At 39.3% G+C, this 16,402-nt stretch overlaps 1 protein-coding gene and 1 long non-coding RNA gene across 24 annotated transcripts in view; one reads left to right on the forward strand and one right to left on the reverse strand.

Moving 5' to 3' along the window:
* The window catches only part of PDE4D (phosphodiesterase 4D), a 1,369,870-nt gene that overhangs the window by 1,015,195 nt on the left and 338,273 nt on the right, over positions 1 to 16,402 (forward strand). The gene's annotated exons all lie outside the window — the stretch shown is intronic.
* On the reverse strand, positions 1,720 to 15,518 carry LOC139077920 (uncharacterized). The gene is made up of 4 exons (XR_011530571.1): positions 15,258 to 15,518; positions 8,559 to 8,671; positions 8,288 to 8,445; positions 1,720 to 2,945 (listed from the first exon to the last, which is right to left on the reverse strand). It is a non-coding gene; the product is annotated as an uncharacterized lncRNA (long non-coding RNA).

Genomic DNA, 16,402 nt, shown 5'->3' on the forward strand with positions numbered 1-16,402 from the left:
AACAAACACTTAACATTGCAAAAATGAGTATTCCACTCAACAATTTGGGAAATGTTCTCATGCCCTTTTCTGCTTTTAATAGATAAAGTTGTTTTTGATTCATGTTAATAGAGAAGAGCAATTGCACCAGTAATCTAAAGACTGTGGACTTCTGATTAATGGTGGTGAATTGACTATAGTGCTTATATCTTCTTAATTAAATAGAAGGATTTAAAAAGAAGGGCGTGGGGATAGGAGAAAGGCTGCCTCCCTCTCCCACCCCCGATGATTCCCACCCTCAGCCCCGACCACAGAATACTCAAAGTTTATTTTCTGAAGAAATGTTATTGGAGAGGCTCAGGACTCAGGGAGCGGATGAAGCACACTGTAGGGCTGCAGTGTGGAGCTAGAACAAGGGATGAAGGGATTGCCTGTGTTGCGGTCAGATTCCCTGGGAAGGGGGCTGTGAGCTGGCGAGCAGGATGTTTATGGGGAAGTGCTCTTAGGATAGACTCCTCTGGAGGAAGGGGAGGGGGAGGAGTAAAGGCTCAGTGGAGGCCTCAGCTGACCCCTTGAGGCATCTGAAACTGAGAGGAAGGGTCTAGGCCCTTGTACCACCTCCCTCCTTCCATCAACCAGCCATTGCATGCAAGCTGCTCTGCATCAAGGGGGTTTGGTCTTGGATGAGAATGGTACGCCCTCTACTGGAGAAATACATGCTGAGAGGGATCTGGATGGTGCATTTCAGTATCCGGTACAGTTGGCCTCAGGAATGTTGAAACCTCACCCTCCTTCTTCACCCTCCACGTAAAATGAAAGCGGTCAGGTGTACTTTACCCCAGGCCAATGATTACCAGGCTTTTCTTAAAAGTAAACATGTCTCAGTGAGAAGATCTTCACATTCTGACATTTTGGTGTTTCCGATGCTGGCTGCTCATTCAGTCTCCCAATTTTGAAATCCAACACACAGTGAGCTCAGCCATGCTTTTTTGTGCTTCAATTAAAAATGTGAGTAGCTAACTAAGTGTCATCATAAGTTTTAGGACAACCACTTAAAGAGACCAAGGCAAATAACTAGAAAAAAATGGAACCCAGAGGAAACAGAGCCAATGTATGGGAGTGAAAAAATATGTCAATGCCAATCAGGAAACCAACTAAAGAATAAAATCTTCAGAAAGAAAAGAGAGGATATCATAGTCATAAAACAAGAACAGGGTGCTATGATAAAGGTAAAATCAAAGAATAAGAAAGGATTCTTGGAGATTAAAAATGTATGCTGCCAAAATGACAATATATAGTCAATCTTGGAAGAGAAGGTTAAAAAAAAAATCAGCAAGAAAAGACAAAGAGATGAAAAATAGGAGAGAAAATAGTAGTCAGAGAGAGAATTGATGTAGGAAGCACAACATCTTAATAAGAGTCATTCCAGAAGGAGAAAGCAGTAAGCAGTGAGGAGAAGCAGCTATTTTTAAAACAAACGTGAGTAAATTAAGAAAATTTCTCATAACTGAAAGAAATTAATTTTTCAGGTCAAAATGGAAGCTGGAGTGCTCAGTACAGGGAATGAAAAAAGACCCATAAAGGACACATGTTCAGAAAATTCTTAACTCCCAGTAAATAGATCCTAAAAGCTTCAAAAGAAAGAAAAGGAAAGACATCACATTCAAAAGAATGAAAATCAGATTGATGTCAGATTACTGAAAAATAATCAGAGATGCTGGAATACACTGGAGCCAGGACTTCAATATTTTGGAGGGATTTTATTTTCAACATTGAATCCTATAACAAGTGAAACCATCAACAAAGCTAAAGACAGAATAAAGCCATCTTTAGTCACACAGGATCTGAAAAAGTTAAATCCAATTCACGCTTTTGCCACTTAAGCTCATGTAAAATGTGACCCACCAGAGAAGGAGCAAAGTGTTAAAGAGGAAGTCATGGGGGGCAATAATCAACACAGGACACCATGGAGAGAAGTCAGGACGTCAGATTTCTGGAAGGCCTAGAAAGCAACTAGCTCCGAAATACTGATTGATTGAAGGAAGAGAGTAGAGGGCCCTGAGGAGGAGGCTGAAGAGGAGAAAATGGAATTGATAGATTATCCAATTTGATAGATCATCTGAGAGAGATGGCAAATATAAGCTACCATTTGGAGGAAATTTTTTTTTAATACAAAAGGAAATTGCACATGTGAAAAAAACAAGGCAATTAGTAACATCAAGCAAGACAAAAGTTATACCATAAGAGGAATATAATCATAGTATGTATGTAGTAATAAGTTTTATATAGTAAATATATGCAAATAGTGATTATAAATTTAACTAAAAATTATTATTTAACTAGATGAAAGAAAGGGAAGAGGGATCAGTATTAGAGAATTAAATCTTTCTCTAATATAACAAGAAATGAGTAGATAATGGCTAAAATTTTCAAAATGAAGAAACAACAATGTAAGCATATTACTTAGAATTACAGAGTTAAGTACCAGCAGTAACAAAATGATTTGGGAAAGGGCATTCAGAATGGATCCAGATAATAAAGGTTTTTTTGTAAGCCTTTGAATTTAACTTTTAAATTATATGTGGATAATTTCGTTTTTGTCACAATGGGTTGAATTAAGTTGCCCTAACAAGCAAGCTCCGAATCTTGTAGCAACAAAGGCTGGCCTTTTCCCCATGCTACATGTCATCAAATAGGGCTTTGCTCCACGGCAGCCAGGCTCCAGCACAGACGCTGACGGAGAGTCGTCATCTTGGACTTTGCTGGTCTCTCTGGCAGAGAGGGGAAGGGGTAGAGGGTCTCACACCAGCAATTCAGTGCTTGGCTGCTCATGATTCATGACGTTGGCCAGAACTGGTCACACGGCCCCATTCAATCACAAGAGGTTCATTAGGTGCCCCTCCATGTCCCTGGTAGGTGGACAGCTGGAAATAGTAGCCAACAGCTCTTAGGGACCGCCACAAATTCTGCCAGCAAAATGAAGTAAAAGTGAAATGATTTACTTCTAGCTAAAATTTTAATTCAGTATTAAATATTTATGTTAATAAATATGCAAGTACTTATTTGTATAATAAATATATGTATATAAATAAAACATTTAAGTAAATATATATGTAAATAAGTAAAAATACTTGTATTCATTCTTTAAGAAATGTGTTTTGAATACCTTCTACTTACCAGGCGTTGTTGTAGTTCCTGGGTATTCAACGGTGGACAATACACACAGAAACCCCTGTTTTTGTGTAGCTTATATAGGGTGTTAGGGGCAGGGAGACTCAGTAAACATCGTGGGTTGCATTACATTGTTTAATGTATTAGAAGGTTAGAAGTGCTGAGAAAAGCCAGCGCAAAGGAGGGGAGTTTGAAGTAGGTGGAGAGTCTGGTTGGAATTTTAAACAGAGAAGTCAGGTTAGTTCTCAGTGGAAGAGCCCCCTTGAGGCAAGCCTTGAAGAGGGAGAGGTCACAGCGTGGATTCCTGGGAAGAGGGAGCAGCAAATGCAAATGCCCCGAGGCTGGAGCATCCTTCCTGTTTCCAGGAGTGGAGAGAAGGCTGGTGAGACTGTGGTGAGAGAGTGATGGGGACAGTCATAGGGGATGCAGTGCATCCATGGGACATTGAGGCCATGCCAGAGACTGCTGTACTCTCAGTGAATTGTTGGAACTCGGAGCAAAATGCTTAAACTTACAGTGGAAAATAAATTGCTCAGCATTTAGAAGATGGCTAATATTTACTATAAACCAACTTGGTCACATTGTGAAGACAGGAAAATGCAGAATTTGTTTATCTTTTCTAGCCATTTTAAATTGCCTAAAGCTCTTCTGTGCTTTAAACACTACACTAAACACCTATTCTTCTCCAAGTATTGGGATGAAATGAAGCTTACAGGAAGGCAAGAAGGCAATTAATGTTAATTGAGCTTCTGCAACATGATCACACTTAATGCTTGGAATACTCTACCTAGGTAAATATAATGTCCTCATTTTACTGACGAGAATACTGAGTTTCAAGGGGTGTAGAATACTGAGTTTCAAGGGGTGTAGAATGACTTGAGTTATCAGGCTGTAGTAGAACTGAGATTTAACCTCAGGTGGTCTGACTCTGAAGCATTTTCCCTGTTGTTTGTATTTATTCCCCAAAATACGTTTTGTAATGCACAGACTTCCTGGGTCCAGGGAATTAAGTTTTAGATCTAAAAGCTCATCTACTAGGTTTAGACTATGTATGGAAAAGGACTCTATTCATGGTGAAAATTGGCCTTTAGAGGATTTCACTGCCAGCCCTATTGGCATCTACAAGAACTAGCATTATTTACAGAGAATGATCCACACGGTGATAATTAAGAATTGACTATGTTAGTACCACAGTTTTACTGACAAGTAATTAAAATGCACTCTGATTTGAGATTTATTGCTTTTTTTTTCTTTTCTTTTGCAGGTAAGTTTGGAAATAATTTATTTTGCTTATGGAATAGAGGTATGGTCTCACTTTTTTTCCTGAGTTCTATTTTAATTGCTTTTAACGTTGGGCATGAAAAATGATGTGTTTCACTGTGCATTTTGTTGTTGTTGTAATTCTTGTTGCAAATACGTGAAAGGTAACATTGCGGATTTAAGTTATTTGATTCAAGAGTTTTAAGTATGTGATTCCATAAAGTAAGTCCAAGCGGGGTGTGTATTTGGGTTTATGTTTAAATAATTTCTGCGTCAGACGCAAGGCAGCGGTTTGTATTGGGAGAGTGAGGGAAATACAAGGAGGATAGTGAAGAAGCCCTTAGTTTTGTGTTTTCTTCTGTTATTGTGCAAAATGTCTGCTGAGGTATTGCTGATGTGTATCTTTGAAAAAGGAATGGCTGTGACCATTTTGAACCAGAAGTCAAGTTTTATGTTAAAAAGCAATAAAATAGATCCACTTGCTGGAAACCACATTAAAAAAAGTTCTAATGAACTGTGTATCAACCATTTCACATAAGAAGGAAATTTGAATAAAGCTTCTAGATACACAAGAGAGAAGGTAAGATTTCAGAGGGGCTTAGGAAGAGGGGGTTTGTACTGAGGAAGAAAGATGGCCTGCTATGTTGCCCTCAGAGGACTATAGCCTCGTTATTGTGCACTGTGCTCTCATACATATATGAAAGAAGTGATTGTGTGAGATTTGAATCAAGCATAAAACTGAGGTAAACTCCATTTTATTTATAAATGGTATGTTTACTTTGTTCTATAAAGACTGTATGTGTTTATAAAAGTAATTGCAAACTTTATTATTAAATGTATAAAAAAAGAGAGCGATAGGGACACCAGATCTCCTCCTAGTCTAAGTTCTAGCTAATCAATAAGAGATGATGTAGGACAGGAGGCAAGAAATTTCTTGGTCCCCTGAACTTGATGGGTAAAGAACTTTGATCTCATTATGTTCTCTCCAATATATCAGATCAATATCAAGGTCATCAGGATGGAATCAGTATTATCGCCCTGAGTAGACACTACAAAAGTCAAAGGTTACAGATGTTTTCACTGAGAAAACATAAATTTGATGCTTGAACCACAAAACTGATCGTCTGGCCTACAACTCTCTTTGTTTTAAGTGGTATTCCAGTGGATGGTGGAAAGGAGTAGAATTAAAGGACATTGTAAAATGGTATGACCTCTTTAGAAAAATACTTGTATTTTATTTCCTCTTCCAGTCTAAGTACCAGAGAGATTCTTTGGCCCAGGGGTCAGCAAACTTTTTCTCTGATGGACCGGAGAGTAAATATTTTAGACTTTGCAGGACATAAAGTCTCTTGGCAGCCACTCAGCTCTGCAGTTGTAGACCAAATTCAGCTATCCATAGACAATATGTCGTAAATACACATGGCATGTTCCAATAAAACTTTATTTACAAAAACAGTTGTGGCTGGGATTTGCCCTATGGTAGTTTTCCAGTCCCTGCTGTAGCTACCTTTGAAATGAAAAAATTTAAGTAAACATTGACAATTTTGGAACAATATGTATGTTGGGCCCCTTCCGGTATAGATAAACACTTGGTATAAATGGGAATGCAGTGGTGTTCAACTGTAGTTTAGAAGAAATGAACTCAAAAGTTTTGATGAATTTAAACACTAGGGGGCACAAAAGGGTATTTTTAAGTAAAGGACTTTTTGTAAACAGAACACTATAATTATGAAAAACTGCCGCAAGTAGAGCAATGTGACTTCAATGTGCATAATTTGTCAGAAATGTCAGCCTGCAGCTTCAGTGACCTCACTGGCCACAAGAACTTGAAGTGGTTGACCAACTCTGTGTTACTATGATAATAGCCATATGGGTTTTTTTTTATGTCTGCTTTTGGCCTTTTCATAAAATGTGGCCAAAATTAAGGATTTATATGGTAGAGGTTTTTTTCCATCTTATAAAAGAAGAATCCCTTTTTTTTTGTTGCTCTAGGTTCTGACCAATTTTCGTGTGGTGGGAATTCTGTTTATAGTAAATAACAAGTTTTCAATTATCTTGTTTTACTAATCTTTAAAAAAGTCAAAATAATGCATGCAAGTATAGCTGTTACATTGATTTTTGAGCGGATTGAAGGCTTTATTTCATAAAAATGAGTAAAAGTCATCGTGAGCCTCAAGCCTCAAAAATACTCATACCCTTTAATTCAGTAATTCTATTTATAGATATTTGGATTAAGGAAGTAATTTGAGATATTAAAAAGATTTACTTTCAAAGATATTTGCTGCAAAAATACTTAGAATATTGAAAACCTACATATGTTCTAAATCTTCCACATAAGCTAATGTTTAAATAAATTTCGATATTAGACTCCACCATAGAATCTTATCAACATTAAAAATATTTTAAAATAACTTAAAATGATATGGGAAATTGCTTATAGTAAAACATGAAATGTGAAGCAGAATCCAAAATCATATGCCCTAAGATCCCAAATGAACGTTAAAGTTAGAGACATAAATATGTGTATATACCTATAAAAATAAGGAAGAAAATGAGCCAGAGGATTTACAATAGTCATCTCTGAGTGTAGATGATATTTCTTTTTACTTTTCTGCATTTCTAAAATATTATATAATGAATATTCATCATTTATATAGTCATAAAAAATAAATGTTACTCAAACAGAAAACTATATCAGCATTCTCACAGCAATTTTTTTTTGGTATGATTCTTAGGTCAGTGCTGGTAAAAGTCAGCAGGCTATAAGAAAAGTATCTTATTTTATGCATGGGAAAATCCATTTAAATGAATTATTGAGTGCTAGGCAGACACATGAGTAGAGGACTTTTCAGGCTTGTAGAATCGGCTGATGGGTCACGGCTTCAGTGTTGTGGCTGAGTTGCCTGGCACTTGGCAGGAAGAGGAGCACGCAGGCCAGGGAAGGGCAGGGAAGCAGCTGCCTGCTTGGAAGGCCGGCCGTGCTGAAATTTAGCACAGAGCTTCCCTGGAAGCTCCCTAGATTGTGGTAAATCAGGAGACATGCCACACGCACGCACGCACGGGCGCGCGCACACACACTCTCACTCAAACACTCAAACACACACACATACTTGCTCACTCCTCTAATCCTTTCTCTCTGCAAAGTCTGCCTTCTGCTACTGCCTTGCCCTGCAGATGGACCTCACCGAGTGTGTATGGATTGGGGCTGGAGACAGAAATAGGAGACTGAAGGACACTCAAGTGGACTCTGCCCTGAGCATGGAACTCCTCAGGAATGGTCTTGCACAAGATATTGGAGGAAGTCCCATAAAGGATATAGGCAAAAGTGTCCCAATCGTGGGGCACAAAGCAAAAGCTTGTTACTAGTTTCGGTTCAGCTTTTCCTTGTGATTTTTGTAGCAGCATGAATTATCTACTAAAAATGTGGTTTTTCCTTTTCTACTTTGTAAAAAGATACCTGGTGTTAGCATGGGGGCTGTTGTTAATAATTCTGGGGAAAAAAGCTGTCTAAAAGGTGGACATAGCCTGAGCACAGGCACAGAGTCTGAGCAGTGTGGAGTAAGCTCTTTCATAATTCACTATGGATTTGTTAACAGTGTCCTCAGAGCTTCAATCCCAGTGCCTAAGAGATTGACTGTATCCATATGTTTACCTGGCAAAGAATTTGATGAATTGAGTGAAAAGATGGAACTGAGACTAGGCAATGCCATCAAAGTGCCCCAATGACTTAATTTTATCCTATACAACTTTCTCTTCATTTTTAACTTTTGAATCAAATTGGCTTTTTCAACAGGATCAATCAGTCATGTGCAATTGTTTGTAAAGATATGTCAGACATTCTAAAGTCAGCTAGCTTCTATTCTCAGATGATGCTTACTGGTTTATGTACATGAAATGTTCTCGATCGTATCAAGGTGCAAGTATAACCGTGACCATTTTAAGCCTTAGCAATTGTCCACTGGGCAGGTGGAGAGACAGATGATGTGGCTTGTTTACACTAATTACCAGAGGAAACAGAGAAGTCTTGAATCCTTTCTGGAACAAAACAGAATTAAATATTCATTACAAGAAGAAATAGCAGAATTTAGAGCAAAATAATGAAATTTCCCTGGAAGTGTGAGGGATTCATTTAGCACACATTTGCTTACTGCTACTCGCTCAGCAGTCACGGGGATCATGGCCTCAGGAAGCTCACAGCCCAGGAGAGCACCGACCGTACAGTGTTCTTGGTCTTCTCAAGACTTCTTCAGAGAAAGGGAGACTGCCATATGCACGATGCCCCACAGAGACACAAGGGAAAGAAGTGGAGAATGGTTGCAGGTCACTATGGATGCCTCTGACTTGTTTATTCCCATTTACTCATAACTGTTTCTCACCAGATAACCCAGAGCACATTTGTGTCCTACCTTATCCTTTTTCACTAATTTGTTTATTAGTTCTTAGATACCCTTAAGAGAGTGGATCTGAGGTTTTTGCACCTGTTGTGGGGTCACTTCCAATTCCAGAGAAACCATGGACAGACCTGTTTTCAGCTAAAGTGTGTTAGTTAACATTCCCAGGAAGGACAAAAAGCTTCCTGAGTTGGAAAAATAAGGAATGATACAGTAGTGTACAGAGTATGTTGAAAAGATGACTAAGTTCTAGAGGCCTCCTGTAGGACACAGTACCTACAGTTCACGGGACTCTATGGTGCACTCGAAACTTTGTCAAGAGGGTAGATCTTACGTTGTGTTATTACCACAGAAAAACAAAAACAAAATCCAAAAGCCAAAGAGACACAAAGAAACTTTTGGAGGTGATGGATGTGTCTATTACCTTGATTGTGGTGGTGGTTTCATGGGTATATACAAATGTGCAAACATTGAATGTATATATTAAATATGTGCAATTTTTTCTATCAATTATACCTCATTAAAGATGTGTGAAAAACCCAGTGTCTTGGATATTGAGAGAAAGGAAGATTTGAGGGGGAAAAATTCATGACGCTGTCTCCCTGGCTCCAGTCTTCCTTGCTCAAATCCTGGTGGACTAGAATCAAATAGGAATTGTTCTAAAATTCTGCTTTCATTGTTTCATTCCTTTGTTCAGAACCTTTGATGACTTTTCACTTTTAAATGGAACAAAGGACCTGCTCCTAACATAACATTGCAAGTTGTTCCCAGTCCAGTCTAAACCTTTCTTTTCCAACTACCACTGCTCATAAATCTCGGTCAGGGAACTGTACCACCCGTCTATCAGTTGTCATCCTGTAGTGCCTGCATGTTGCTGTGATGCTGAAAGCTATGCCACTGGTATTTCAAATACCAGCAGCGTCACCCATGGTGGACAGGTGTCAGGGGAGCTTCCAGGTTGGACAGACTAGGAAGAAGGAGCTGGGCGCTTCTGAAAAAATTGGCCATAAGGGGCTGGCCCCGTGGCCGAGTGGTTAAGTTCGCGCGCTCCGCTACAGGCAGCCCAGTGTTTCGTTGGTTCGAATCCTGGGCGCGGACATGGCACTGCTCATCAGACCACGCTGAGGCAGCGTCCCACATGCCACAACTAGAAGAACCCACAACGAAGAATATACAACTATGTACTGGGGGGCTTTGGGGAGAAAAAGGAAATAATAAAATCTTTAAAAAAAAAAAAATTGGCCATGAAAACCCTATGAATAGCAGTGGAGCATTCTCTGAGCTAGCCCTGGAAGGTGAAAGGGTGGCACAAAAAGACCAGGCAGGGTTCCGCCCTGCTGTCCACAGGGTCGCTAGGAGTCAGAATCGACTCCCCAGCACTAACAAACAAAGCCGTTCATAATAATCTCCCCTCTGAACTCCAGCGATTGCACCATGCAGTGGACACAGTTTCTCTCCTCCTCATCGGATATATAGTGCTGCTGAAGAGCAGCAGCTGCTGATACTTGTTACAGGACAATACTAGTCACAGTATTTAGTAAATATTTGATTAGTAAGTATCAACGTTTATCTCTTAAGGCTGTTAGACCAGTGAATTCATCCACTTAGCAAATATGAATTGAACCTCTGCCACTAACAGACCCTATTCTAGTTGCTAGTATACAGCAGTGAACAAAACAGTCTCTGTTCTAATGGAACTTCATTTTTTTTCTATTTATTTTTTTTATTGAGGTAACATTGGTTTATAACCTTATAGAAATTTCAAGTGTACATCATCATATTTTGATTTCTGTGAAGACTACGTCGTGTTCACCATCCAAAGTCTAATTGCCATCTGTCACTGTACACGTGTGCCCTTTTACCCCTTTTGCCCTCCCCACATCCCCTCTGGTAACCACCAATCTGTTCTCTGTATCTACATTTTTGTTGTTGTTTTTACTTTTTTCTTTTTTTTATCTTCCACATATGAATGAAGTCATGTGGTATTTGACTTTCTCTGTCTGACTTATTTCACTTAGCGTGATATCCTCAAGGCCAAGAAATAGAATGATGGCAGTGCTATTTTAGATTGATTAGTCAGAATAGGTAGCCCTCTCTATTAAACTGACATTTGAGTCTTAACAAAATGAAAGGACCATGAAGATATCTGAAGGAAGAGCATTTCAGGAAGAGGAAATAGCAAGTGCAAAGGTCCTGAGGTAGGAGCAGGCACATTGCATTCAAGGAACAGGAAGAAGAGCAGTATGGAGGGAACTGAGTAAGCAAGGGGGGAGGGGAGAAGGAAAACAGGTCAGGGAGATAGGAAAGGACTTTTATAAGCTATGGTAAGGAGATTGGATTTTATCCCAAGTGAAGTAGGAAACTAGTAGAGGGTTTTGAGTAGAGAAATGAAGTACATTTTCAAAGGATCATTCTGAGTATTCTGTAAAGAACGACCTTGGAGTGAAGGCAGAAGCAGGGAAAATGGTTAAGAAGCCACTGCAATAGTCTGGGCAACAGACAGTGGTGACCTGGACCAGGGTGGCAGTGGAAGTGTTGAGAAGTGACCAGATTCTGGCTGCAATTTGAAAACAGAGCTAACAGTATTTGATGATGGATTTTCATATGGGGTATGAAAAAGAAATGAGTCAAAGATGACTCAAGCGTTTTGGTCTGAAAAAATTAAAAACTTGTGTTTTCATTTGCTGAGTTGGGGAAAGACAAGGGAAGAGTAGATTTAGGGGTAGGGTGATGGAGACGTGAAGCAAAAGTTCAGTTCAAGCATCTGAAGTTTGAGAGGCCTATTTGTGGCAAAGGCTTCAAACCCCACCCCATTTCCCCTTGACCCACTACAGAGTTCATGGGTGACCGTAGTGGACAATTCCTGTGTGCTCAGTCACCTTCTCATCTGAAGCACCTAGAGGCCTCCTCTGTAGAAAGGAGCTCACTAGACTGTGTGTAGGCCGCCCAGAAGGGCTTGTGACTTAAAACTTCCCGGGGCAATCCTCAAACATTGAGGGACCCGGGTGTGCTCGCACGCTCTACATTCCACATTCTTCAGGCGGACAATCCCGAGCCATGTGTATGTGGTCCCTCAAAGGGTCCCCAAGAAGACTGAGTTCCATTTGCTCACCGTGGTCACCTGCTTATTTATGCACACACTTTATTGACTTTTCTCCCTTCTTGCCCCACTTCCCAAATCCTAACTTCCTACAGTTTCCTTCCTGCCTCCTCTCCAAATAAAGTACCCACGCCAAAACTTTGCAGAGTCTTCCTGGGAGGAATTCAACCTAAGACAGCATAGATATCCAAATGCTGATGTCCAAGAAGGAGGTGGCTATGCTATTTTGGAAATCAGGGAAAATGTCAGGGCTGGAGATTTAACTGGGAGGTGTCAGTCTCTTACAAGCCTATGTGAAAGCACAAGATCTAAATATGGGTTGGTTCCTACACGTACTCGTTCCTTCCTTCTCTGCCTCACGTTCTCTTTTCCCCATGGACACAATGATGCTTATCAATGAACAGTGTGAACTTTTGGTAGAGGCCACAGCGGAATTTCTAGATGGTAGTCGCTTGAGTAGTGATGACAGTTTGATTGGAACAAAGGGGATCTTGGAGACTTGTCTTGAATCTGCGTTTGCAATGAAAGCACATTGTTTTTACTTTCCCTAGAGAGTCATGTGTTGCTTAACAAACAGGAGTGTGTTCTGAGAGATGCGTCATTAGGCGATTTTGTCGTCGTGCTAACATCATAGAGTATACTTAGACAAACCTAGGCAGTGTAACCTACCATATGCCTTGGCTGTATGGTACTAATCTTATGGGACCATCATTGTGTATGAGGTCCATCATTGACCAAAATGTCGTTATGCGGTACATGGCTGTATGTTTATTTGGAGTGATTTTGGAAAAACTGGTGGAGAATATGGAGGGCCACCCAAGCCATGCTTTCGTGTTGTCATTGCTTTTTAATAATGGTTTGTGCTCAGCTGTACCTTTTTGCTCACCTGACTCAGAGTTCACAAGCATGTTTTGTGTGAGAGCTTGAGGAAGAAAGTGAGTAGAGATGAATGATCCTCATTAGCTAGGTCGTATAGCCAGCAAGAGGCAAAGTGAAGACTGCACTCACTTCCAATCAGCTGTTCAACTGAACGTGAAAACAAGTCATCCTCTCTCAGGTTTGGAATCAGAATGTCAGGTACTGCACAACTCTTCTTGCATACTTTGTAGTACATTTCAGAGTAATTTCACCTTTGCAGGAAGCATCCAGAATTTAATTTTTCCTGCTGAGCAGTTTTCCAGATAATTGTAAATCAGTGGAATCATTTACGTAAGATTTTTATTCTAATTAAAGAGCTAGTTCAAACACATAAAAATTCCACTAGTTCTCACATTGTTAACATGGTGATATTTTTATCAGTGGCCGTCATTTGAAGTTTCAGGTGACTAACACATTTCCAAATGGCACTCATAATTATACTGACGTTTTATAAATAAATGGTTCTATATTTTTAAGGTGAATGGACAATATTTGACTTTTAATATATTCTCCCATTTTCAGTAGTCAATTTTATTTTGTCTAATGGAGAAGCAGTGTCCATCAGAACAAGAGAGCAAGTTTCTGAGGGAAGGGGGGGACAAAAATAGATACCGGTTTCCTATTCTGAGAAATTCTTTTTAAAACATTACCATTAAGAAATACAACCCCGTGAAATATTTACGTACACCTTTAATAATGGAGAAGTACCATACCAAGTCTGTGCGTTGCTCACACTCACATATGCATCCTCTGTCAGGTTTGGATGTCAGTCATCAGATGATGCAGGCTAAGCAAAGTCCCTGTATGGCTGGTGGAAGCTGTTGGCTGTTTCTTTGGGTGAAGGTACAGTCCCGAAAACCTTTCTTCACAAGGGGGCGCTGTGCAAACATCTAGCTCTTACACCATTTTCTTGCAGACTGGCATGAAGTGGGGCTCTCAGTCTATAAAGAGCTTGGCTTCTTTCTCTTTTGGCTTTTTTTCTGGCCATGGCTCTTCTGCCTCTGGGAGGCAGACTGCTCTGTCCTCTCTAGGTAAGTTTCTGCAGGCTGCATCACACTTCTTTTAATTTGATTTTAAATCCTATCATCATAGGCATTAAATGATGTGTATGCTTATCTGCCTTCCCAGCACTTCTCTCTGACCCTTTAACAAATCAGCAATGTGTAAACTCTCTATGAGGCATGTTTAATTTAATAGGAATTCGAAAGTTTTTATTCGTGACCTTTGGTTGAAATCTACTCAAACTGAAAATCTAAAACGCCTGGTGGGAAAAAAGAAACTCGACTACTCAAGTTTTTTAGTAACACATATTTAGATTTATCTGACTATAAAAGGAATCCCTATTTGTGGTAGAAAATTTGAAAATTACAGAAAAGACGGTTTACAAATGCCTATGATCCTACTACCCAGAGATAACACTGTCACCATTTTTGTGCATATTTTTATGAATTGGATTGAATTAATAAATGCTTTTTGGGAGTAATTAGATTCTACTTAGTATTAGCAATTTTATAATGCACTTCTTTTTTTGTTTTGAGGAAGATTAGCCCTGAGCTAACATCTGCCGCCTATCCTCCTCTTTTTGCTGAGGAAGACTGGCTCTGAGCTAATATCCGTGCCCATCTTCCTGTACTTTATATGTAGGACAGCTGCCACAGTGTGGCATGCCAAGCAGTGCCGTGTCTGCACCCGGAATCCGAACTGGTGAACCCCGGGCCGCCAAAGTGGAAGGTGTGGAATTAACCACTGCACCACTGGGCTGGCTCCTCACTTCTTTTTTTATTGAAGTGTATTTGACACATAACATTGTGTAAGTTTAAGGTGGACAATATATTGATTTGATACATTTGTATATTGTGGTATGATTGCCCTTGTAGCAATCAGCTAACACCTCTATCATGTTACATAGTTATTCCTTCTTTTTTATAGTGGGAATAATTAGTATCTAGTCTCTTAGCAAGTTTGATCTTCATAATACAATATTGTTGTCCATAGTCACTAACCTGTGCATTATGTCTCCAGGAATTATTTACCTACTAGTCGCAAGTTTCTACCCTTAAACAACATCTCTCTTATTCCTCTACCCTGCAGCTCCTGGGAACCCCCATTTTACTCTGTTTTTATAAGTTTGGCTTTTTCAGATTCCACATGTAAGGGAGATCATACAGTATTTGTCTTTCTTTGTCTGACTTATCTCACTTAGCATCATGCCCTAACGTCCGTCCATGTTGTCACAAATGGCACGATTCCTTTCTTTCTCGTGACTGAATAATATTCCCACGTATATATAGAGCACTTTATAATGGACTTTTTAACAAATTATTGACACTAACATCTTAAAAATGCCACTCTATGCTTCTATAGCTGTATGTGCTATTTTCACTGAACTGCCGCAGTGAAGCTGTGCTAGAGTGGCAAACACACGTCCTTAAATGTACCTGAAGAGTCGTTCTCTGAAGCTGAGATGCTCCCGGTCCTTGGAGCACCTGAGAGCCCAGGCTTCTGATGTGACGGTGGGGTGCCTGCTCCTCCTTGTCTGGGTTCCTTTTCAAGTATCCGACTCCAACCGTGAGCTGAGAATGTTCAGTCATTATTTTTATGAGTTCTTCAGTTTCATGGAGACTAAAGTTAGGTTTCCTCTGTCACTCTTGTGATGTCATTTGACTTTGACCTGCATCTCAAATAGCTCAGAAGGTAGCAGGCTGACTTTTCCACAGGCACATCAGAAACAGCAGAGGAAGAATAGCTTCATTGATGTTAGGATTTTTTTTCATTTATTACAAAACAGAGTCTCTTTCTTGTCCATAACACACTATGCCTAACATTTATATAATATTCATTTAAAAAATAGCAGAAGGAAATAAAAATTAAACCCACAGAAAAACCAAAGTTCCGTTTATTGCAACATCTTCTGATTCATAGATTTTACAGCATATTTTGTACCATATCAGTAACTGTGGAATATTCCCAATCATCTCATTCCTAACCACCTGACTGAACTCATAATTTACTGAGAATTAGCCAGTATGAAACAATTCAGAAAACATATTACCTAAGACTAAAGTGGAATAAATCCTCATGGTTGACAGTTGTATCACTTAAATGGATATTGATTTTGATAATTCATAATCTTTGAATGTATCTTTAATATTTACTTTTTACATTAAGTATTTTTGTTAGTAAGATTTAGGAATTCATATTTATTATGTTATTTACATCACATAGAAAAAATACATTGTCTTTGCCTGTACAAAGCCTACCTTTTACAACCGACTCAACAGGAAAGCACAGAGACTTATAATTTAGGTTCAACATTAGGTACAATCTACAAATATTATTCAAATGAATCTCATTCTAACCTGACAGTTCTCATTGCTCAAGTCCAATGTGATAATCACCTGTTAAGAAGTAACCTCTTAAATATTACTGGACGAATCTGGTGGTAGATATACAGGGGTTCACTGTAAAAGTCTTTCAACTTTTCTGAATTTCTCAAAATTGCCATAATACTATTTTGGAAGAAAGTTTCTTGTTGATATGGCCAGAAACACATTCTACATCTTTTTCTGAAACAAGTTTTATA

Source organism: Equus przewalskii, chromosome 20 (genome assembly GCF_037783145.1).
Source record: "Equus przewalskii isolate Varuska chromosome 20, EquPr2, whole genome shotgun sequence".
NCBI lineage: Eukaryota > Metazoa > Chordata > Mammalia > Perissodactyla > Equidae > Equus > Equus przewalskii.